A 26,148-nucleotide genomic window follows, 5' to 3' on the forward strand; every position below is an offset into this window, starting at 1 on the left:
CAAACATAAAAAGGAACTATATTTGCTGCGTAAATTACTAGCAATTAATTAAACCAGTTCTATTTGTGGGTTTCAGTATAAAGCTACAAATTCCTAAAACTGTGTTTAAAAAAAAAACACTTAAAATTAAGTAGTGTTGAGACAACTTAAAAGAAAATATGGTCATCCTCCTATTGCTGAGTGGAGAGAGACATTTTCTGCAAAACCGTTGCTCTAGAGCTCACAGATATTGCAGTAGGACAATGCTGCTCTGCAGCATTAGGCAAATCCCTTATTCTTTTTGACTCAGCTTCTCCAACAGTAAAGTGCAGATAGTAATCCTCAAAAAGGGTGTTGCAATGATCAATTCTTCGATATACTAAATGGAATATAAAGTCCTGAAATTTCATAGATATATTTGTAATGTAAATACCCTAACAGACCTTTCCTGATTCTATGGGCCAAATTCAGCCCTGGCATAAAACCCCCAAGCTCCCATTGTATCCTTCCAACCTTTCTTAGGCTGTGATCTGATATTGTATGTACATCTTTTAGGATAAGTCTGTACTGCAATCACAGGATGCATTTGCTCCTTGAGTAACCCAATGGTCTGGTCACAAAATGATGCTCTGAGATTTTCTTTTTCATACCTCTCCATTAGCTTCCTGTGCTGATTTGTTAGTGAACTATTTGTAAGAAGGCCAGAAATTTTAAAAAATGTCATTGTTCAGCTAATAAATAGAACAGCATTTCAAAAGGTCTCCAGAGCAAGTAAGTGGATTTTCTCTCAATGAATACATTAACAAATAACCATTATCCTCTCTTCAACCATATTCTACCTATAAGGGCAAGAGGTTCCACTTAATTTTGTTCAGGCACCATTAAGAAAACATTTTGGACTTCAATATTCGCAGTCAGATACATGACACTTTTCTAAATCACCACAGCCCTATCATACCCATCTGTCCCACAGTCTAGGAGAATTGCATAACTGAAAATTTCTGTGTCCAAGGCATGTGGTTTGTCTAGAGAGTTTATTGGCACAATTTCTTTTTTTTTTTTTTTGCACCTAGAATCAGGATAGAGAGGAAAGGAGCTGCAAGTAAGAAGGCACAAACATAGGAGAAATGTAGACAAGACTTGAAAGCATTTGCTTGGTTAAGGAAATCCAAATTTCCTGGGTTTTGGATTAACCCCCAAACATATGACTATTTCACCTTGTAGCTGATCTTAATTATTTGTTTTGGAGCAATTGCATGTTAAGTTTGATAATTTTACTTTGCTTATAGCTGACAAGGAGTAATGAGCTTGGATTAGTCTTGCCAAGAAACTATACATTTTTTTGTGTTTTGCTATTAATGCATCTGCCAAGCTTACGTTAGGAGTGCCTTGAAAACTAATTTTTACACTTTTTTGTTGTTGGAAATATTGGCTGTTCGATCACTTATTCCATAAAGGCTCCAGCTCCATTATAACACTATGTAAAGGACAAAATTGAATAGTTGATGTGGGGTTTCCTCTATGTGGGAATCACATGGAAATATAAATTCCCATCAAGAGAGAGTTGGATAAACACCTTGAATCAAATTTTGCATCTCATCCAAGCAGCCTTTAGGTGGGGGAAAATATCTGAGAAATTTAGAGCAATGTTCAGATTGCTTTGCAGAAGGAGATAGAGAGGGAGAGCAGTCCAGGCAGTAATTGGCATCATATTAAACTGGATGTTTATCACTTCTTTCAAAGTGCAATGGTAATGAAATACTTTTATGGGAAGAAGTGTACCTGTGCTGGCAAGATATATTGTTAACAACCCAGAAGGTCAGAGTATTCTTGTTACTGCTGAGTTGTGGCATTATTTTAATTGGGCTTTGCCCACTGATCTGAATGCTTAATTTGCAGAAGAGATGCCTAAGAGCATGTGACTTTGATATCAAAACATAAAAACCTCCCTACACCACAGGATTAAAGCTGGGGTTAATACCAATGTATACCGTCCTTTATACTGGCTCACTGTACAAACTCAATGGGCCACTTGACATTGAATATTTCCAGTCAATAATTCTTATTATGTTTAAAGTATGTAGAGAAATTAAAAGTGTGTGAGGTAGGAAAACTGGGTCATTGAGCAAAATGAAATAAAATAATATAAATCAAGCGTTAAGGAGGTGAGTTATTTGTGCTTGGTTTCTGGTTCTATAACAATAATGTCTTAATCTCCACTCCTAAATAAAGCATTTGGGTAGTCTGAAAATAGTCACACTAGCACAAAAGGTATTTGCCATGATTTTGTGCATAATTTTTGGAAACAGAATGAGAATGGTTCATTAACATGAATCCTCCTTCATAACCAGCTAATTTTGTGGGTGAGAGCTCTTTTCTACCTCCTCTCCAACACCCGCAAAACCCTCTCTCTGAAACTGAAGTTTCTTCCGGCAACAGTATTTCTACATATTTTTACATCTGGTCTAAAGACTGCTTTACCAATACCTAGACCAGCTGTAAAGGCTGGTCAAAAAGGATCAGAGTTTTACGTCTGCTGCAAATTGATTTACAATTTTACAGTATCTGCCATATCTAAGCAATTAATCAAGTAGAATTAATAATTATATGTTTGACAGAATATCTTGTGTATTTCTTTTTCTCAGGTTGGCAATCAGCAATAAAACCATATTTCTTACATGGCTCAGTAACTTTCACCCCTCCACACCGGCCATATTTCAGCAGATGAAGTGTTATAAATTTCACGTTTCTCTCAATTCAGCTTTATAATGATTTGAGAAAGAAGGTAGAGTGGTTTGGAAATGTTGTACAGATGTCAAAAAGAAAAACCTGACAAGCCCTTGATTGGATACCACCTGGTGGAAGATAGAAAAGAGGAGGACAACAACTTACATAAGAAAATAATTGAGAAAGATGCCACTGGTATGGAAACAGACTATAACTGAGCAAGAAACATGTAATTAGACATCCTGACGTGGAAAGAATGGATTGCTCATGTCAAAGGCATGAGAGCATCTGATAAAAAAATAAACTTTGAGAGTCCCAAGTCCAGTGAGAGAAGGTCAACTAATAATGGTAGTGTCCATTAGCTTTCTTTGTTGAGAAAGTTAAAGGTACAGCAGAAGGGCAAAAGGTAAATTCTGCTTGCTGTGAAATATACTTTCAAGCTATATCTTAACCAAATGATCAGGCTCACAATGGAAGAGCCTGACCTGAGAGAAAGATTAGTTACAGAGTCATCAAGATCAAAAGTTACAAACATGCTCTAATATGTGCAAAAAACCCTCTTTGTACTCCTTTTACCCTTCTTTTTTACACAAAATAAGTTTGAAAAGTTTTCTTCACCTGGAGAAAAGGAAAAGGCTGGTTCAAGAACAATTATAAGGAAATAATTCATGGTCCAAAGAAAATCCTCAGTTGTGAGGAAATAGAGAAGAATTAGAAGGTTTGCCTGAGAATAATTTATTTCTATCATCAGTTGCTGAGTCTGAAAGGGATTAGAAAGGGCACTACAGAAAGGAAACTCCCCCCCTGGAGCAACGTTCTGCAGCATGCCATGGCATGACAGGCACACCTGCCTCAGTCCCCCTTCATAGTCCCCTGAAATAGTCTTTAAATGCTTGCCAAGTATAAATAGCCCTTATGGGGTTAACTCATTACAAAAGTCCTGTGCACTTAAATCATGGCCAAGTCCCTGAACTCCATCAATGATCAGCCCCAGCATCTCTTTCCACACTTCCTCCCCAGCCATCTCTGACCCTCCAGTTTTAGTTGCTTTCCAGGGAGGGCCTAGAGAGATTTCTGCTATCTGCAGAGACCTCCTCCTGTCTTCTGTTTCCCAGGTAGTTCTTGCTTGCCCTGTTCCTGACTGATTCTCATAGACTGTCTCTGCTCTGAGTCACTAGGTCACATTCCTAGGGCCTAGCTGCCTTCTTTTAAGCCCAATTGGGAATCAGCTAATGAGGCACATATGTGATGGCCCCTGTTATCTCTAAAAGGGCCACTGTCATCCTGTGACAGGAAATTACAAAGATTATTCTCTATCAAGAGTAAGTGGAGAATGTAAATTGTAGGACCCGATAACCAGTCTTGGACCAACTGTTGGCCATGCTCCATTCCATGGGTCGGCAACCTTTCAGAAGCGGTGTGCCGAGTCTTCATTTATTCACTCTAATTTAAGGTTTTGCATGCCAGTAATACATTTTAATGTTTTTTTAGAAGGTCTCTCTCTATAAGTCTATATATTATATAACTAAATTAGTGTTGTATTGTAAAATAAACAAGGTTTTCAAAATGTTTAAGAAGCTTCATTTAAAATGAAATTAAAATGATGATCTTACGCCGCCGGCCCGCTCAGCCCGCTGCTGGTCTGGGGTTCTGTTCATCTAGGCCAGCAGCGGGCTGAGCGAGGCCTGTGGCCGGGACCCCGGCTGGCAAGGATCCGGCAGCCAGAACCCCAGACCAGCAGCGGGCTGTGCGGGGCCGGTGGCTGTGACCCCAGACCGGCAGTGGACTGAGCGGCTTAGCCCACTGTTTCTCAAGGGTTCCATCCACCGGATCCTGCCAGCTGGGATCCCGGCTGACAGACCCGCTCACCCCGCTGCCGGTCTGTGGTCCCGGCCCTGCCCACATAAAGTGGGTACCTACCTTCTCCCTGGTTCTGGCCATTCTCTTCCTCTCTCTGCACTGACCTGAGGGTGGGAGTGCACTGAGCACAGGGCTGGGGGTGAAGGGTCAGGCCAGGAGCTAAAATGAGGGAGGGGGCTCAGGGTTGGGGCAGGAGGTTCGAGTGTGGGGCACTCACCTGGGCAGCTCCCATTTGATGCAAGGGGTGCAGGTGGGAATGTGTGTGTGGGGGTGCAGGAGCTCCCGTTTGGTGCTCCAGGTGGGGGTGGGGATGTGGTGGGTGCATGAGGTGTGGGGGGGTGCAGGTGTCAGGGCAGAGGGGGTGCTGGGTATGTGTGGGGGTGCCAGAGTCAGGGCTAGAGTAGTGCGGGGGATGAAGTAGTCAAGCAGAGAGCTGGGTGTGTATGAAGGAGACACAGGGCTCTGGGCAGGGGCCTGGGGGTGTGTGTGGGGCTCAGGGCAGAGGGCGGTGTGTGTGTGTGGGGGGGGGGGTTCAGGGGAGAGGGCTGGGTGACTACCCCTCTGCGAACTCCCAACCCCCTGCTCCTTGTCCCCTGACTACCTCCTCCTGGGACCCCTGCCCCCCAGGACCCCACCCCCTATCTAACCCTCCCTGTTCCTTGTCCCCTGACTGGACCCTACCCCCCTGCCCCCAGCTAGACCCCTGGACTCCCACACCTATCCAACCACTCCCCGCCCCCTGACAGGACCCCCAGAACTCCTGACTCATCCAACCCCCCCAGCTCCTTGTCCCCTGACCACCCCCTCCAGAGACCCCCCCACCCTAACTGCCCCCCAGGATCCTCCTTGCTCCCTGTCCCCTGATTGCCCTGACCCCCATCCACCCCCCATCCCCTAACAGACCCCAAGACTCCCATGCCCCATCCAACCCCCTGCTCCTTGACTGCCCCCTCCAGAGACGCCCACCGCTAACCAACACCCCCCCTTGGGATCTCACCTCCCCATCCAACCCATCCTGTTCCCTGTCCCCTGACTGCCCCCACCCCTCAGCCAACCCCTCCCCCCAGCCTTGGACCGCTTACCATGAGGCTCCACGCAGAACCAGATACGCTCCCCCGCGGGAGCACACAGCCCCCCCCCCACACCCCTCAGAGCACTGTGTGCGCGAGGGCAGGGCTCCGGTTGAGCGGGGAGCATTTCTCCTTCCCCGCAGAGCCCAACACTGCCCTGTGGGAGTGCACAGAACAGGGCTTCAGGGGAAGGGAGAAGGCGGGGGAGGGGCTGGCAGCTTGCTGCGCTCAGCCTGGTGCTCCGGCCGGGAGCGCGGACCCCACGGCTTGCCGTGCCAGGAGAGTGGGGCCATTTGCCCACCCTGTGTGCACGGCTATGCTTCTGCTCCCTCCCCCATCCTGGGGGGGAGCGGAGGGCAGAGGAGAGTGGGCCGGGCCGGGCAGGATTTTTAATGGCATGCTGGAGTCCTGGCAGGCTCCAGCGTGCCATTAAAAATCAGCTCGTGTGTCATCTTTGGCACACGTGCCATAGGTTGCTGACCCCTGCTCCATTCAGTTTGTAGCTGCTACCACAGAACTCTGTTATTCCTCAATGGAAAGAAATGTGTAACAATAACAAAAAAGCAACAGTGCAGTTTGCAGTTGAAATTGTTGGGCCCTCTGGTAGCTGAATGGTCTGCACCTTCCCCAGTTTATGGGGATCCACAGAGCCTGCTTGCCCTCTTATAGCCTTCTGGTGGAGCCATGGAAGAGTGTGTTCCCAGTCCCCTCCTGGTCACAGGCTCCCTCTTGGAACTGGGATGCTCGTTTATATCTTCTAGCTGGGAATCATCATACCCAGTCACTTGATGTTGTTGAGCTGGGCTGCCTGAATCAAAGCACCTGCCTTCCAGGCTTTTCTGCAGACAGGTCTGATTGCTCCCGCTCTGTTAGGGGGAACTTCCAGTCACTCCATCTTATAATAGATGATAAACATAACATGAGTACCAGAGAAAAGATGATGGCAACTGACTAACTTTCACACCCTTCCTTTCCTCTTCCTCCTGCCATGACTATTCTGCAAGTGGAGCAGCTGCCAATGCTATGGGGCCATGCCTTAGCTAAGCCAGACTTGAGTTGGATTTGCCCTGTGGGGATATGCCCCAGTTGGAGTTAGGCTTAGACTGTGTACACTTCCAAACATGACCAGCATGACAGATGTTAGTATCACCCTCTTTTAAGGAAGGGTGTTGGTTTTTTACATTTAGTTTCCTTCAGATGCCAGCATGTTCATTCTCAACCCCAACAGAACTTGATAGTAAGTTTAATGATTTTGTAGCCAGAGGCGCACTGCCATTTTGGCTCAAATCCAATGGTTTGGGAAGCAGACACTTCATGACTGATGGCCGTGTCCCTGCTAAATCAACTGGCTAAATTATGCTGCATTTCTAAATCATTCTGTGAAATTTTTTTTCCCAAGCAGTTTTCTCATTAGCATTTGTAGTCTGGTACTTTACAAGGCATTACAACTCAGAAATTAAGGGGATCGATGAACAAAGGGGTAAGAAGCCTGTTATCTTATGATTGCTGGTTCAGACCAAGTTAGCAAAAACAACTTACTATTTTGCAATACCCAGATGTGACTTTATCCAATAGACTGTTGTCTTCTAGTTCACTATCCTGTAATGTGCCATATTTTTTTGCTTCTGTCTGACTGGGAGTCCTGGTACTTGGCCATACCTATTGGGTATGTCAGCACACATTTAAGGATCATGAATGGCGACGGTTTTGGTAATCTTAATGGCCACTGGGAACAGTAAGTGTGATCCTGCAGAGAGATTAAAAGTAATGGTCATGGAATATTTCATTGCATCTTTGCTTTTTAATTTTGTTAGTAGCAATTACTGTACTTTGTTTTTAGATTTCTCTTGTCTCCTCCTGCCTTCTCCTGTTATGAAATAAAACTCATCAGAATGTGAGTGGCTGGTGGATTTGTCAGGTCCTAAGTAAAACTACACTGTTCTCATTTCACTTCCAAAGGGTTGGAGGGCTTGGGACTTGCTTGAAAACTTGATATTAGAGACCTTTTTTAAAATAGTTTGTTCTATTAAACTGCTGTTCCATAAAGGCAGTAAAAGAAGAGCAGATGGTCTTACAGAAGATAAACAGAACTTTAAGGAATAACTGTGTAAATAATAATGAATTCACACCTAGTGTAATATAACAGATTTCCTCTTTTATATTACATCTATGTTCTCTTGAGCTATGATCTTAAGCCTTGAAAGAGCTTGTCTACATGGCACTAGCAAAGTCCACTAGACGGGTGTGATTTTGAGTTAATGCTACACTACATGCATTAGGGACCTTTTAGAGCACACTGAGAAGTCACATGGGGTAGTTAGAGTGCAAAATGTTAGTGTGCTTTACAATGACACTTGCCTATCACACTTTGCCATGCCAAAAAGCACCTGGGATGGAGCCCTTTAAAGAAATAACAAAGTTTTTTGGGAAGATCCAGTAGGTAGCATTTTAACACAATAGTGAAATCCTGTCTCCATGCAAGTCAATAGCAGAACTCCCATTGACTTCTGTAGGGCCAGGATTTCACTCAATGTCTCTGTATGATGTTGGTGGGTTATTGTACTGAGCTGGAGATGGTGGGGGTGTTCTCTTTTTTACGGGACACAAAACCCAGGACCTGACCATGTGTGAGCATCAACTAACTTGTTTCGAGTTTTACAAGTTCCCTGTGTCGTCTTTCATGTCTGCATTTTTCAGTTAATGAATTAAATACAAATAATGGTGATGATATTGTGAAAGGGGAAAAAATCCTCTGCAAATTGTTTAAGATAAAAACCCAACTGCTATATACTTAGCTTTTACAATGAGGTGACACAAATGGGTGTTTCCAGCAGTTAGTGCTGGCAACATTATAACAACTTTTTCTAAATCCAAATAAGGTACTTTTAAAAATCATTTCAATTCACATAAGATATAGAAATACCTTTGAGTTGAATTGTCAGTCTCAATTTTATCAGTGCACTGAGTGGAACAGAGAAAAACCAATAATATTGGATCTCCCAAGTCCAAGGCTAGTGCACTAGATACTGGGCCGTCCTTAATCTCTAAATATCTAAAGGTGCGGTATTGGACTGAGTTACAGAATTTGAATAAAACCACTAAACAATAAAAACCTTCTTAAGCTCTAGTCAAGACAAAGCAATTGTGCTTTTACCATGTATTAAATTGGTCATGTTAAAATTTACAGGGGAGACTAGTTTCTAACTTGACCACTTTAGCACGCACTAACATATAATTGCTTTGTCTTGATTCGAACTTTAGAAGATGTTAGACTGAACTAGATAACTCAATGTAATGACATACCTTTAAAATTCTAGTCTAGACAAGGTCGTTGTGAGAACCAGTCCTTGTCTCAAAACGGCTGATTAAAATAGTCAAGACATATAGAGGATGGAAGGGGAAACAGTGGCCCAGAGTGATGAAGTGACTTCCCTGAGGACTTGCACACCCAGTCACGGGTAGAGCTGGGAATGGTGTCCAGATCTCTTGAGTTGCAGTTCAGGAACTTCTCTTAATTAATAAGATTAAATGCCATTTTGAGATTTACTATAGAAGCTAGCTCAATTGAAGCCTTTTCAGATCTTTCAGTGATGTGATTCTATAAACTAGTAGATGGCTACCATAAATATCAGCATATTGGCTTCCTGAAAGGCCCCTTCCCCACACACTGCAAGAGCAACAGTGGCAGCCACCATACCCCTGAGCTGAATCTGCTCCAGTAGATTAAATGGAAATGTTCTTTTAAACAAAACAAACCAACCCTAAATGTGCTAGAAGGCTTACGCAGTAGAGAAATATCAAATATTCTAAATGTTAAAACCTGAAGGGAGTTCACTTTGATCTCCAGATATAGTGCGCTCTTCCTGTGCACTGGAGAATGATTCAGCTAGAGGAAAACTAGAATGGACAGGTTTAGTTTGGAGACTTGGCTTGAAAATAATTGTATTCCAACCAGTCTTTGTGAGAGAGTGTGCAGAGTATATTAGCAATGGATCATGACACAGATCTGGCACTTAGGTGTAACTGTTCATGTAAATTACCAACAGCAAGATTTGTGATCCCATACATTTTGTATAGTCATTCACAGCTCATTAAACCTTCAGCAGTGCTGTCATTCACTAAATAAAAAGGTAGCATGAGAACAGCATAATTAAGGAGGTTAAGTCTAACTTTTCTGCAACTGAATCTCTGAACAGTTAAGTGTGCTACTTGCAATAAAAAAGTTTTTTGAGTAACAAAGGGCCAGTTCAGGTAAAGAACAGAAGCAACACTTATTAAAGCTGATCCCAGCAGCTATGTCTTTTTTAAGTTTAATTGAGTTAATGGTTTTTTTCCCCTTGAATAAAAAAACATAACATATTCCAGTTACTGAAACAGATTGTTGTCTTCCTCGATTATTGCTTTGTGCAGCTTTTCATGGTCTTGATATGTTCCATTACTCTAATTTTTCTAATGTGTATTGTGGAACCTTATGCCCCTATGGAGAGCTATTGAATCATTGAAGCTCACTACAAGTTCAGCAATCTGTCAGCACAGAACTTGCAGAACTGGGACCTGTGTTTGCGAATTGTCAGGTGGAATGTTGAATTAGAGTTCTAATTGAATGGTCAGTTTGGCTGTGAAATATTTTCTAATACAAATAACTCAAATTTGGTTAATTTGCCATTTTTAAAAACTTTAATTGAAAAATGGGCTGATTTATTTTAAAAAAATTGCACTGTTGTCATCTACCAGCGTTTCTTCATGCATCAGCAAGAAATTCAATCCTTGTAGTAACTATTGATACATAAAAAACATGGAAGGTCCAATATACTGTAGAACAGCACTGGAAAATCAGTTCCAACTACATCCTTAATCTATTTCACTCTGTTTATTGCACATGCTGTTTTGCCACAGTTTTTGAACAGTCTGGATTCCAGGCATGGGGGGGAATGAGTGGATATTGACAGAGAATGCTATGTTCCTATTCTATTCTACTGACAAGTATTTAGACGACTCAAGATTATGATGGCAAAAGCTATACCAAATATTTCACAAAGGTAGCTTCATTTTCAGAATTATAGTGTGGAATCACATCCATGTTCTACATCTTCATCCAGAAAAGTAGCTCTTCTGTCAGGACTTCCCTTGCACACAATTTGCTAGTGTCATTCCATAACAAAAGTGTCTAGGAAAAAGCCATGTCCAAATGGGGTAATCTTGTTTGGGATCCTCCATCCAGACAGTGCACCCATCCACCTTCAAACAATAGCAACTCGTCCTTTAAGTAAATAGCTTTAACTAATAGGTCTGAATACTGAAGTACCAAGTGCCTGTTAATCATGCTGTGTTGGAGCTGCTGAAGTCCTCTCCAGTCATGTCAGCTATCCCATTTCGATAACAATATAAGTTACTATTCTTGATGCAGCAGTAGTATTGCTACATGGATAGCATGGAGGAGCAGAAATTCTGCCTCAACTCTGGATTTCCTAGGACTATGTTTGTCATGGCTGGATGAAGGAGTGAAGACTGTGCAACAGAGGGGTTCATAATGGGATATGGAAACTTTACTGAGCAGGTTTCCACTTCATATCTAACTAAATTGGTAATTAACAACTTAAATTTGTTACTACGTGGTGGCTATCTACTAGCCTATATGAAATGAGGAGCTAGTTTGAAAAATTCAGATGAAACAGCTTTTGTTAGAAATTGCCAATTAATCAAAATGATCCCTGGAGACATTTTGATTTCAACAAAGTTCCTTTGGAAACCCAGCAGGATTCTGATGGAAACCTTCTTGGTTTCCTTCCAGTTTGTCCACCCAGCTCTGTGGCATCTACCTGGTGGGCTCCCCAGTTGTCCAGGCATCCATGGTGTATGGCTCCGGTGAGGCCCATCAGATGGAACCAGGGCTTCATCCCCTTTCACGGAGATTTCAAAAATTTTGGTTTTCATAGAATCATAGAAGTGTAGGGCTGGAAGGGACCTCAAGAGGTCTTCTAGTCCAGTCCCTGGCACTCAAGGCAGGACTTAGTATTATCTAGACCAGTGTTTCTCAACATTTTGATAGCAGGGACTGTCTTGCTGCCTTCCTAAACCATGTCAGGGAGGTTTCAGGGACTGGCTGTTGAGACCCACTGATCTAGACCATCCCTGACGTGTTTATCTAACCTGCTCTTAAAAGCCTCCAATGACTGAGATTTCACAACCTCTGTAGGCAATTTATTCCAGTGGTTGACTACCGTGACAGTTAGTTTTTTTCCTAATGTTCAACCTAAACCTCCTTTACTGCAATTTAAGCCCATTGCTTCTTGTCCTATCTTTAGAGGTTAAAGAGAACAATTTTTCCTCCTCCTTTCTTGCAACAACCTTTTATTTACTTGAAAACTGTTATTTCCTCCCTCAGTCTTCCCTTCTCCAGAATAAATAAACCCAGTTTCTTCATAGGTCATGTTTTCTAGCCCTTTACTGATTTTTTTTGCTCTTCTCTGGATTTTCTCCAATTTGTCCACATCTTTCCTGAAATGTGTCACCCAGAACTGGACACAATACTCCAGCTGAAGCCTTAACAGCATGGAGTAGAACGGAAGAAGTACTTGTGTCTTGCTTGCTCTCATTTTCACTCTTTTTGTAGAATGGTCAGAGAGGGCATGGGCATGGAGACTGCACTACTTTTACTAGAACTGTGACTTATGCTACAGGACTGATCCACATTCAGGGGTGGGGTGGGGGAGGCAGCATAAAGAATCTTGCCTTACTATTCCTAGTGTGTAGTTATGACCCTTACATGCAGGGCAGAAATAATCACTTTAAATAAAATGACACTGAGGACAAAATTGGTCTTCTGTGTTTTTTGAGAGGCAAGAGGAGAAGAGTGCAGGACACCTCAGCACCCCAACCTCCCAATGCCCTCCCTGCTTTCACACTAACTTCCTTGAGTGATGATGGTTTTCGTTTTAGGAGAAGGGATAAGGTGCACTACCAAATGTGTTGCTTCTGAACCCCTCACCCAAAACATACATCTCTACTTTAATAATAATAATATATAAATAAATAAATGACAGAGAGCTCATTTTCCATAAGAGTTAAAGTGACTTGATATTCACAGCAGCCACCTATTTAATACACAGAGCTTGGCACTTTGTTGTCAGTCTGTTCCTCATTTTGGACAATTGAAGAGCCATGCACAGACCTACAAAACAAAATAGATACACCTAGGAGCACTTTTAGAGGTGTTTTGGTTCAGGATTGATGGATAGGCATGTATTGTAAACTAAGGGAATAATCCCTGTGGCCTTAACTTTAGAAAACTTCAGCAATGCATTGCTAGGTTGTTTTCATTATTTTTACATTGATCACCATGAGTAAAATTTTCAAAACTGCTTAGGCTCCTAAGTGCTCTTTTGAGCAGTATTGAATATTTTACTCGGTGTACCTAGTAGATTTCATCTCTAGTTATTCTAATGTATTCTGTTGCTCTAAATTTGCATACATTTATTTTAATATACATATAGAGAGAGAATTATATAGTGAGAATATTGCACAGTACACCATCTTCATAATCAAGTTTAAAAGCTTTCAGTACTTGGACAAAACATAGTAGAATGGTGCTGCTTTCTGTTTTGGTACTGCAGCTTTAATACTAATGCCAAATCCCTTTTTTTCTTTGTTCAAAAGTATAATGTTATTTGTGAAAACCTTTTTATTTTTCAGTGGTTTTTATATGGTCTGTTGTTTGGATAATTCATGTAATTGCATGTGATTATGTAATTACTGTAAATATATGTAATCAGTTATTATAATGCATAATTATATAATTCTGATTTCACTGCTATAAAAATCCCTACAAAACATAGTAGGGCGAAAAAATACACTAATCATGTACTACAGACAATTAAAATGTCAATATTTCAGATATTACCTAACTTTTTCCCACATACCAAAAGGAAATTTGTTTCCATTATAAACTAATTGGCTACAAAATTTGATTTTTATAAAAGTTAATAATTTAATTTTAGAAACCTAAAAACTCTACTTTCCTACACTTTTGTGTTATAGCTGAAATGGATGAACAAAATGATAAATGAGCAGAACCTTGGATGCCAGATTTTACCCCATAATAAATTACAGTAGCCATTTAAAATGAAATTGCAGACACATGATAGGTTCTAGCTGAAGGGGAAAAAAGCTAGTGGCTTTAAGGGGCCACCAAAGTAACCAGGTGTAGGCTGGCTATAGCATAGGCCTACATATACTCTGAAGACTGGCTATCCCAATGAGCAAGGACATAAAGAAGGAAATACTCTTCTGCATTGGGATTTACAGAAATACCTTTGCCTGTATTTGTAATGGCCCTCTCATATCCCCACCCCTTAAATTCCCCTCTCCTCTACATCCTTAGATGGTAGAGGCGTTCCTACTCTCGTAAATCTCCCATGAACCTCTTTAAGGGAAGACACGTGGCTTTGGGACCCAGTCCAATTTTCTAGCTCATAATTTTAAAAAATCATATATTTGGCTATTAGGATTGTTATTTTGTTCATTTTTGTAAGTGCTGCTAGTTAACCCTCATACCCATTATTTTTGTACTGTTAAGGGCTCCCTAACTGAAGAAATCCTTGATCTTCACCCTACCCTGAGTTGCAATGTACGTGTATGGTGAAATATGTTGGACAGATGGGCCCTTTGGTTTCTCCTTGGCTGAACAATATCTTTTTGGTAAAACAATAACTATGGATACTATTTTGTCACGTTAAAATTAAGCAAAATTAACAAGGAAAAAGGAAAAAATCAGGGCATGTTCACAGTGGGGCTAAAGCTGAAGCTGGAGCCCTGCTACCGGGGGCTGAAGCTGAACCCGAAGAAGTCACAGAGCTCTGTTAAAGTCACTGAATCTGTGACCAACTTGTATCCTTAACAATATTTCTTATATTCCCTCTCCCTCCCGCCACTGCCTGCAAAGTACATGATCCAAGCTTTCATCAGTGACCCTGAATTCTATTCTCTATTTCTGAATTCTCTTCCTTATCTCTAGACTGATTCTTGCCTGCATATTTATATGTGCCTCTGGAAATTTCCACCACATGCGTCTGACGAAGTGGGTATTCACTCAGGAAAGCTTATGCTCCAATACGTCTGTAAGGTGCCACAGGACTCTTTGTCGCTTCTCTTCTATATAGCTTCTTAAAGCCCACTCATCACCATAGTATTTCAACACCTTCCAATAGTGTATTAAATAGTAAGACTACACAACTGTCACATAATTTTTGGCTTTATCCTCTCCTCAAGAGGAGAAGATTTTGTAGTGGAGCAGTATCTTGTTCGGTAGGATTTTTTTTTAAATATATATATGCTGCTACGTATCTATGTTAGAGAAGGGAAAGCCTTCCCATCATGGCATAGCCATTCTCCAGTGATTTGAGATACTAATCAGTCTGGCACTCATTGTCCAAGTCTAGGCTAGGTAGAATCAATCTTAAGCTTGTATGCTGCCACTAATGTGCAAAGTAGAATGCCTAGAGCTGTTTGAAAAACATCTCTCTCTCTGTCTCTGCCTGCCTACATACTCATAGGCTCTCCGTGTGCATTGGAGAAGAATCCTCTTTGCATAGAAGTAGAAAGGGGAACAGTAATCTCTACATAATTATTGGAGCAGGTCAAAAGTATTTTTCAGAGGAAATTTTTGACTTTTAATAAGAAAACCAAATCCTTTCTATCAAAAGCAGACACTATTGGTGTGACAGAGTCCCTAGAGTTGACCCAGCACTCTGGTAAGTAAGGCACTAGTTATTTCCCCTTGGCATGGACTTAAGTGGGAGCTGGGTGCTCAAAGTTTAATTAGGCAGGAGGCTGGGAACCTTATGAGAGCAATCAGCTCATCAGCAGGGAACAATCAAAGAAGAGGAAGGAAGTGTAAGGGGAGGAGTCTAGCAGGGTATACGGAACATGATCAGGAGACCTTTCCTCTTCCTCCTTGGAGAGTCGGCTAAGGGAGAGGCCTAAGTCTACTTTGTATGTTACTGAGCAAGGCTGTACTGATGAATTGGTGGAGGGGACCCAATAAATAACACAATGGGTCTTACAAATGCTGAAGCATCTAGGCTGTTCGTGGTATCCAAAGGGCAGAGATGGTAGCCCTGTCACAACTGGCAAAATGTTTTAACCTAGTATTCTCTTGTAAACTTTCCAGGGATAACTTTCAACCAGCTGTGATGATACTCTAGTTGGAAAAGTAATCAATTTCTGCCACAAATGTAGATATAAAGTTATATTTTGTCTGTGCCCAACACAGTAGAGTTTCTAAAGCTGGATCCCTGCTTCAAAACATCATCATCTAGAACAAGACTAGAGGTGGGCAAACTTTTTGGCCTGAGGGCTGCATCAGGTTTCCAAAATTGTATGGAGGGCTGGTTAGCGGAGACTGTGCCTCCCCAAACAGCCAGGCATAGCCTAGCCCTGCCCCCTATCTGACCCGTCCTGCTTCTTGCCCCCTGACGGCCCATCCGGGACTCCTGCTCCATCCAACCCACTTGTTTCCTGTCCCATGACAGCCCCTGGAACCTCCGCCCCTGACTGCCCCCCCCACCCCATCCAACCCCTCCTTTCATTCCTGACTGCTCCCCGGGACCCCTGCCCCATCCAACCAGCTCTTCTCCTGGTCCCCTGACTGCCCCTGGAACCCCTGTCCCTGATTGCCCCCGCCACCCAATCCAACCCCCCCCTCCTTCCTGACTGCCCCTGAGGAACCCCTGCCCCCATTCAACCCCCCTGTTCCCTGCCCTCTGTCCACCCCAACACCTATCCACACCCCCGCCCCCGACCACCACCCTGAACTCCCCTGCCTTCTATCCAACCTTCCTGCCTCCTTACCATGCTGCCTGGAGCACCAGTGGCTGGCAGCGCTACAGCCATGCCACCCAGAGCACCAGGACAGGCAGCCGCACTGCCTGGCTGAAGCCAGCCATGCCACCGCGCAGCACAGAGCATTGGGTCAGGCCTTGGCTCTGCAGCTGCGCTGCCCCAGGAGCTTGCAGCCCCACCGCCCAGAGCATTGTGCCGGCAGCAGAGCAAGGGGGAACAGCAGGGGAAGGGCTGGGGTTAGCCTACCAGGCCAGGAGCTCAGGGGAAGGGCAGGAGGGTCCCATGGGCTGGATGTGGCCCGCGGGCTGTAGTTTGCCCACCTCTGTTCTAGAGGTTCTCAGTGTAAATCCCAATGCAGAAGTGAGAAGAGATTTGGTTCTGCCATGTATTTTTTTTAACTTAGGTGTTTGATGACTTGTTTAACTGTATCTGCCTGCAAGCACACATGCTATCATTGCTTCATATGTAATTAATCAAAAGTGCTTCATTTACTCAGCCAGTATGTCTAATACTGTAAAATCCTATCTGGTAAGTACTTTACTGGAATATAATATTTACCTCTTAAAATTTCTTCAGATCTGCAGAAGGGAAGTGTCTTTAAGAGAAACTTAATATTACTTAATAGAATGTATCCAGCAGGGCAGGAGGAATTTTAAAGGGCTAGGAACCTATCTTGGAGGTATTTAATTTTTGTCCTTTGGAATTTGTCATTTTTAAGTGATCTGAAAAAGCAAATTAACAAAATTACTTTCTCTCTAAATAATAGACAAGCTTTTTTTCTCTTGATAGACCTGTGTGTAAAAATAGCAAAATGCATGGAGTTAACACAAGGGATGAATTTGCCCAAGTGTACAATGCATATTTGAAAGTCTAGCATGTGCTGTCATACTTATATTAATGTAATGCAATACACAAAACTGAAAGAGTGAACTCTTGATCCTCTTAAAGTCAATGGCAAAATTCTCACTGATTAGAATGGGACCAGAATGTCATCCATAAACTTTAGAGATTCAGTTCTGAGCATTGCTTTTTGCTGATCCTTTCAGGCCTTCACATTTGGGATGGAACTCTCATGAGAACAGGATTTTGAGATTTCAAAATGGAATCAGAAGTAGCAGAGATGCATACATGTGAAAAAATTCTCTGCATGAATTTTTCTCTTTAGAAGCTCAAAGTATTTAGTTTAATGTTCTGGAAAAAGGTTTTAGATTTATTTTTATGCAAGCAGTTCATCTCTTTGAATTAGTGCCTGAAACAATCATCATGATTTTGTTGTTGTAGATCCTCTCCTCTTAGGCTAGTAGCTAGATGATTGATTAAAAAATGTAGTGTTTGTATAAGTCTTTACTCTGCTGTAAGCCTCTTTCCCATTCCCGCCATTTTAACCACTAGGTGCTGTCAGTGAACAAACAAGAAATGTGGCTTTTTGGAGGATAAGTAATTATGATAAAAAGAAGAAAAGTTGAGAGCAACACAGTCTCTTGTGGAAGTGGAAACTAGTAACCAGCTGAGTTTTCCAATTCAGGTGAGCCTGTCCAGTGAAGTTAACAGAAACAGATAAGGCCGTCAAATCCAAGAATCAAGGCAGGGAAAAGAAGCTTACTCTTGAAAGGCAATCTTGGTGCTCTCTTTCCTTGTGGGAGAAAATCTGATTGATCTTTCAGATTAAATTTTGGATCATACCCAATATGTTCTGGCTGTCATATTTCAAGCTCTAAAATCCAGCTATATCAATGGCATTTTTAGGTCTTACTTTTTGAAGCGTGAAAGAATCTGCTTATTGTGGTAAGAAACTGCATCAACCACTCCCCAGCCAGCTGTAAGGATTCTTAATGTAAAGCAATAAGTAACTCGTTCTAGCGGTCCATCCATTTATAACTGCTGACAATACTGTGCAAACAGGTTGTAAACCTGCAGAGTACGTTCTGCCCCGTGAGTCTTTGCTTTTAAAAGAGGTTTTGGCTTCAATTCTTACAGTAGAACTAGAGCTGGGAAAAGTTTTCGTACAAAACTTTTTTAGCCATAAAATACAGATTCAGGTCAATGTAGATTTAGGTCAACATCTCATGAATTCATATCAATTTCACCAAATTCTTTCAACCCATAAACCTAATTTCATTTCATATTGTTCAAGTTGAACAAAATGTTTAATTCAACCTGAAATGCAATTGTTTTCACTCTTTCAGTTCGGCCAGCTAACTGAAAAATAAGTTATTTACACAGGCAAATGCATCCTTTGAGATCTGTGTTGATTTTCTTATTATCCATACCAATTTCAAAACAGAGTTTCTGACACCTTCTTAGGTCTTGGTCTGAATATTGCAGCAATGAATTCCACAAGTTAATTATGTATTATGTTAAAAAAAATCCTTTTGTCCATTTTAATTGTTACTTTTCAATTTTCACTAGTTGTCTCCTCGCTCTTTTATAATGAGATGTTATATAATGACTTCCTTGTCTATACCATTTGTTATCTTACATTCTTCTGTCATGTCCCCTCTCAGATCGATTAAGTTTGCTACATAAGTGTTGTAGCTTCTGGTTGACATTTTATACCATATTAGTTTTATTGATTTATTTAGTTAAAGATTAGCACTACATTCTGTAAAGTGCTACTAAATATATTTTGGGGATCAATCCTGAATTGACTGAAAAGAAGGAGTGGTGCAGTCTAGAATGCTTAGTAGTCTATTTCTATGATTCCACAAAAAATGGTAGAATGTTAATGACTCAGGATCCCATGAATTAAGCAAAATCACATTTTAAAAATACTTTGCTATGTAGGTGTCACAAGGTGATTGGCCGAGATAGCGGGGGTCCAGTGCCCGTGTGACTCTTCAGGTGCCTCCTAACTGGGTTTTCAGAGAGAATACTGGGGCTGTAAACATGACCACAGATGTGGTCAGTCAGGAGATTGTTATGTGAGAGCTGTCGGAGGTCAGGAGACTGGTGGACATATTTGGGGAAAGCTTCAGAGAGCAGAAAGCTCTGCAGGGCCTCCCTGGAAAGAGGGAGGAATTGTAAGGATGCAGTGGAGGTGGCTAGCCTTCTGACCTTCCTGAGCTACAGAGCCAGTGCTGGATGGTTGAAAAGGGTTAAGGGCTAACAGACCAGTGGAGGGGATAGCCTGCTGACCTTTCTGAGCCAGACAACCATGGCCAGAGAAGGCGGGGATGGCTGAAGGCTGAGAGCAGCAAAGGGAGATGCCCACTGGCTCTCTGAGCCAGACAGCTGAAGCCAGAAGGCCACAGGAGGCTGAAGGCTGGGGGGTGGAGGCGGTGTGTGGAAGTGAAGTGTGGGAAGAGACGTCAGTGCTGTACCTTGGAGGTGAGCATGGTGGGAGATGTTGGAGCTGCACTGGAGAGCCTGTGCCTTATTTGGTGTGTTGATGGATTGTTGAGACTTGAAGATTGAATGAACGGTTTGGACTATGTTGGAGAATTCTGGGTTATGGGACTTCTGTTATGGTTTATGTACACGGGGCTTCTGCAATAAATTAACCCTGCAAGGTCTATATATACACTGGATAGCTTTTGTGGACTATGTCTTGGTCAAACAGAAGGGGAAACTGAGGCAGGCACACTTATTGTGCCACAGTTAGCAACAGGAAGGTATCTCAGGCGGTGGTGCCCTATAGGTTTGAGGTAATTATGGGCAGAGGCATTTGGTGTGATGGGGAGATGAAATTGATTTAAAGACATGTTTTGCCAATATTGTTATGCAGCGACAGTCTTTGTAATAAGTCCACTACCGGTGGAAACCATATGCACTCTACCAACCAAGCTGCCTGGGATCTTTTTCATGGAAGTCTCAGTCAGAAGAGGACAAATTCGGTGTTCATAATGTCATTAGAAAGATAATGAATAAGAAAAAGGTGAGTAGCAGAGAGACTTTATTTAGCAAAATTGATAGCTCAGATTGCACAGGGAACTCTTGTCTGTATATTTCAGATTATCATGGTTAAGTGATAGCAGTAACAGGCTGATGATCTGAACTTAATCTAAACTATGCTTCCTGGTGGTAATACTCTGAAGAGTTCGTCCAAGCACAATCAGTTTAGAAACCAAAATGGTTAAAGTTGTAGAACTCTATAAAGTGGTTGCTGTTAAACCAGTAAAAAGTTCTTATATGGGAATAAGTCATACCTATGTAAGCATCTTTATAGAGGTTTAATTTGCATCCCCACCAGGGAGTTATACTGCATTAAGTGTATCAGTTGCTAAATTAAATATAGCAGTACAAAAACACCGTGTAGATGAGCCCTAAGTAATGCTTTGGGGAAATGAATGAGCCACCACATTTATGCCCATATAATTTGAATGTTCCTATAAATTCAGTAACAGTACTTTAAATTCTGACAGTGAACAGCCCATTGACTGAATCAATATGTTCTATATGTTATTCACAAGAAATATTAAAACTGGTATCAAATTTTACATTCATTCATTTTTTTTAATATAAAGCATATCTAGTGTTTATAAAAGTTTACAGATAGATAGTCCTGGTGATTGGACTTTGTTGGAAAGGCAGAAGGGTTGTTATTAGTCAATATGACTCACCCCTATCCTGGGAAGTAAAGACCACCTCTCAATATGTGCCAATGGTTACATTTTGATGCCTATTCTACAAATGGCATAGCTTTCATATCCCTTTCGAAATCTGAATAAAAACATGGAAATTGTAACTGTCGTCTTGTCAGTGTGTCCTGTAAGAACCAATCTGAAACCTCAGACTTTATTTTGCATAGGTCAGTGATGGTAACTATTTTCAGTCAAACTAAGAAGCTGAGCTGAATTTGAGTTGGTGGCCTAGACATGAGACTCATGCTTTACCGGCTTCATAAGCTATTTCCCCAGACCTTAAATGGGCCAAAAATCAGTGAATAAACCTGTAGGTTTTAGTGCCTTCATTTATATTTTCTTCTTGAATAGAATCTGTTTCTTAGTTATCTGGAGGGTGATGACCTTTGTGCTGAGTAAGGTTGGGCACAACATGTTAATAGGATGAGAAGAGTTAGGGGCCTGATTCTGCTCTCATTAGTTTAAATAGAGTAGGGTGAAGCCCCATCTTATTAAAAATAAAATAAAACTTGTTTAAGATTGGCCTGAGGTTTTTTTTTTGTTTTCTTTCATTTTTCATTTCAGGTATATTTCCCAGATTATATTTTGCCATAAAATGATGCAAAAGAAACTAATCTCCCTTGCCTAAAGCAGCTGCTTTCTAAATATGATGCTGCTATTAATCCAGTTGAGCCAGTGAAACATTCTACTCTCTGTCTTAAATACTGGATTATCGCAAATTGAGTTGCCATTATGGGAAAAAATAAATTATTTAATTTTTCACAGGATGACCACCAAAATATCCTGAGAGAAGAAATGTGGTGTTCTATGTAATAAACCTGACACCACAGTAACTCTGAAAGAGGGAGACAAGGGGCTCAAGGTCCGAGTCCACTTTAACTGGCCTTAGCTGAGTGTGTACTCACTAATAGTCTGTTCCTTGCAGGATCAGAGCAGCTGCAATTGCCACTGGAGACAATTTTCAGTGAAATTGCTCAGCACCTCTCAAGAACCAGCCTCTGTTAAGGAGAATTTTGAAAATGTCTCTGCATTCTGATCTGACTGCAAGCTTGTCCAGTGAGGTCATACTGCTGCTGCTTTGGAGCCTGATTCATGTGCACTGTTTAGGGCTCTGGAACAGAGCCACCATATACAGCCTACACCTGGACGAGATCTAGACTCTTAGCTGTGACTTGTGCACAGAATTGGAATTATTTCATTATTAACAATAATGTATATTGTACATTTGCATAGCACTTTACAAACATTGACATGCATCCCAGCCTGAAGGGATTAAAATAAATTTATTTATTCTCAAAAAGAACAGGAGTACTTATGGCACCTTAGAGACTAACAAATTTATTTGAGCATAAACTTTCGTGGGCTACAGCCCACTTCATCGGATGCAGAACATACAGCAAGAAGATATACATATAGAGAACATGAAAAGGTGAAAGTAGCCATACCAACTGTAAGAGGCAAATCAATTGAGATGAGCTATCATCAGCAGGAAAAAAATAGCCTTTGAAGTGATAATCAAGATGACCCGTAGAAGGTGTGAGGATACTTAACATGGGGAAATAGATTCAATTAGTGAAATGGCTCAACCATTCCCAGTCTCTGTTCAAACCTAAGTTAATTGTATCTAATTTGCATATTAATTCAAGTTCAGCAGTCTCTCTTTGGAGTCTGTAAAAGCAGCAAAAAGTCCTGTGGCACCTTATAGACTAATAGATGTATTGGAGCATGAGCTTTCTTGGGTGAATACCCATTCCGACGAAATGGGTATTCACTCACGAAAGATCATGCTCCAATACGTGTTAGTCTATAAGGTGCCACAGGACTCTTTGCTGCTTTTACAGATCCAGACTAACATGGCTACTCCTCTGATTTTTGGAGTCTGTTTTTGAAGGGTTTTTTTGTTGTAAAATTGCTACCACCAAGTCAGTCACTGAGTGGTTAGAAAGATTGAAGTGTTCTCCCACTGGTTTTTGAATGTTATGACTCCTAATGTCAGACTTGTGTTCATTTATTCTTTGCATAGAGACTGTCCAGTTTGGTCAATGTATATGGCAGAGGGGCATTGCTGGCACATGATGGCATATATCACGTTGGTAGATGTGCAGATGAATAAGCCCCTAATGGCGTGGCTGATGTGATTAGGTCCTATGATGGTGTCACTTGAATAGATATGTGGACAGAGTTGGCATCGGGTTTTGTTGCAAAGATAGGTTCCTGGGTTAGTGTTTATGTTGTATGGTGTGCGGCTGCTGGTGAGTATTTGCTTCAGGTTGGGGGCCTGTCTGTAAGTGAGAACTCGTCTGTCTCCCAAGATTTGTGAGAGTGAGGGATTACCTTTCAGGATCAGTTGTAGATCTTTGATGATGCGCTGAAGAGGTTTGTGGATACAGACCAACGGCTGGTACTCTGAAACCTTTATTTATTCTAATTTTTAAGTGGGTCAGTGCCTGAGATGCTCTAATTACTGAACTAATTTTGGGAAGAGATTTGGTGTCTTCTTCTGTAAGAATCTTGGTGTTTCACATATCAGAGGGGTAGCCGTGTTAGTATGGTTCTGTAGAAGCAGCAAAGAATCCTGTGGCACCTTATAGACTAACAGACGTTTTGCAGCATGAGCTTTCGTGGGTGAATACCCACTTCTTCGGATGCAAGTAGTGGAAATTTCCAGGGACAGTTATATATAAGCAAGCAAGAAGCAAGCTAGAGATAACGAGGTTAGATCAATCAGGGAGGATGAGGCCCTGTTCTAGCAGTTGAGGTGTGAAAACCAAGGGAGGAGAAACTGATTCTGTAATTGGCAAGCCATTCACAGTCTTTATTTAATCCTGAGCTGATGGTGTCAAATTTGCAGATGAACTGGAGCTCAGCAGTTTCTCTTTGAAGTCTGGTCCTAAAGTTTTTTTGCTGCAGGATGGCCACCTTAAGATCTGCTATTGTGTGGCCAGGGAGGTTGAAGTGTTCTCCTACAGGTTTTTGTATATTGCCATTCCTAATGTCTGATTTGTGTCCATTTATCCTTTTCCTTAGAGACTGTCCAGTTTGTCCGATGTACATAGCGGAGAAGCATTGCTGGCGTATGATGGCATATATTACATTGGTGGATGTGCAGGTGAATGAACCGGTGATGTTATGACTGATCTGGTTAGGTCCTGTGATGGTGTTGCTGGTGTAGATATGTGGGCAGAGTTGGCATCGAGGTTTGTTGCATGGGTTGGTTCCTGAGCTAGAGTTACTATGGTGCGGTGTGCAGTTGCTGGTAAGAATATGCTTTAGGTTGGCAGGTTGTCTGTGGGAGAGGACTGGCCTGCCACCCAAGGCCTGTGAAAGTGTGGGATCATTGTCCAGGATGGGTTGTAGATCCCTGATGATGCCTTGGAGGGGTTTTAGCTGGGGACTATATGTGATGGCCAGTGGAGTCTTGTTGGTTTCTTTCTTGGGTTTGTCTTGCAGTAGGAGGCTTCTGGGTACATGTCTGGCTCTGCTGATCTGTTTCCTTATTTCTTCGTGTGGGTACTGTAGTCTTGAGAATGCTTGGTGGAGATTTTCTAGGTGTTGGTCTCTGTCTGCGGGGTTAGAGCAGATACGGTTGGTGTTTCACATTTATCTACCTTTAATATATAAGCATTTGTTTCAGGGTGAATGGGAAGTCAAACATATTTTTCTTGAACATTGTTTTTTTGCCGTCATTCAGCTTGCTTCCCATCACCATCGCATCTCTGACAGACACAATTTCCTTGATTATTGTTGGGACTGTACATTCATAGATACTATATTTTGTAGTGCTATATCTCTTTTTGTTTGGAAATGAGAAAATTTGTAAAATCTCAAAACACACACATCAGTTTTTCTATTTATACATTTTGGACACAAATGTGTTTGATAGGATTTAGAATAAAAATACATTAGAGACAGGCATATTCCAATTCTGGCCCATGATTAAGCCCAAAGGGCCAAATTTTGCTATCAGTTACATTTGGAGTGATTCCTCTGCAATCAGGAGAATCGCACTGTTTGTAAATTTGGAGTAAATGGGAGGAAGATTTGTCTTATACAGACATTACTGGCAGCACCAAATGCACAAAGCTTTATTTTGCCAGCTGCTTCCACTTGGTTTTCACAGATTCTGTGCGACATCCAAGATGTTAAAAATTCTTAATTCTGACAGTGCAGGAAGTTTGCTGCTATTTTAGCAGGTTTGTAAAAGCTGGGAAAACCTCACCTGAGTAGAATGAAATCAAACACAGTAACTAAGGCAGCTGTTCTCTACCCCATATCTCTGTGGAACCTGATTACCCATGGAGATGTATTTCATGAACTGTAGGGGCATAGACACAGACTTCTGAATGGATAATCAAAGCACACACCTGAAATATATATCTGGTGGTAAATGACACTCAGGAACAGGTGCTGACAGAAATTCTAGCTGAGCAGAGCATTGATTGATCCTGTCAGAGACCCTGCCTCCAATAGTGGGCTATTATTACTTCTTGCTCCAATGAGAGATGAAGGATATGATTGATATAAGATAGTTCAAGAGTCTCAGCCAAATGGCTTTTGTATTTACTTAATGGTCTGTTTATTAAGTTCCAGACCTTACCCCCTCCAAACTGAGCCTCTGGTGAAGAGAAGGTGAGGGAGGAAATGGGAAGGCCATTTTTTCCAGTCCCAAAAATGCTACTGTTTGCAGCCACAGGCTCCACTCTTCCCCTCTCCATTTCCCTGGTGAGCAGAGATAGCGCTGGCCAGCTCACAGGCAGATGAAGTGTCAGATTTGGTCAGCAGGTTAAGCTAGAGGGGCAGAGTCCAGCTTCTCTCCTGCTGACTACATTGGGAGGAAGAATCTTCTTGTCACAGGCCTGGAGCAAAGCACACCCACCAGCTGGAAGAAGGTGCTGTTAGAAGAGTGAAAGGAGAGCATGGGGAGGCACTGAGTGGCGACATATAACAGTGGAGAATGGAGGTCCAGAGATAACATAGAATTTTATATGTGCATGGGGGCTGCCATATACTAGAGAGAAAATTTGGAACTCTTAGCTCTGTGCAAATTATAATACACTATTTTGCATATTTGCTTATTTGCATATGCCCATACA

The 26,148-nt window shown here is 41.9% G+C and overlaps 1 long non-coding RNA gene across 1 annotated transcript in view; it reads left to right on the top strand.

Moving 5' to 3' along the window:
• Positions 1-3,749, top strand: part of LOC120372340 — a 36,406-nt gene extending 32,657 nt beyond the window's left edge. The window contains exon 4 of the long non-coding RNA XR_005584907.1: positions 2,625-3,749. This is a non-coding gene — a long non-coding RNA (uncharacterized LOC120372340). The remainder of the gene's footprint in view (positions 1-2,624) is intronic.
• Positions 3,750-26,148: the final 22,399 nt, after the last annotated feature.

The sequence above is a fragment of the Mauremys reevesii genome, linkage group 9, assembly GCF_016161935.1.
Source record: "Mauremys reevesii isolate NIE-2019 linkage group 9, ASM1616193v1, whole genome shotgun sequence".
NCBI lineage: Eukaryota > Metazoa > Chordata > Testudines > Geoemydidae > Mauremys > Mauremys reevesii.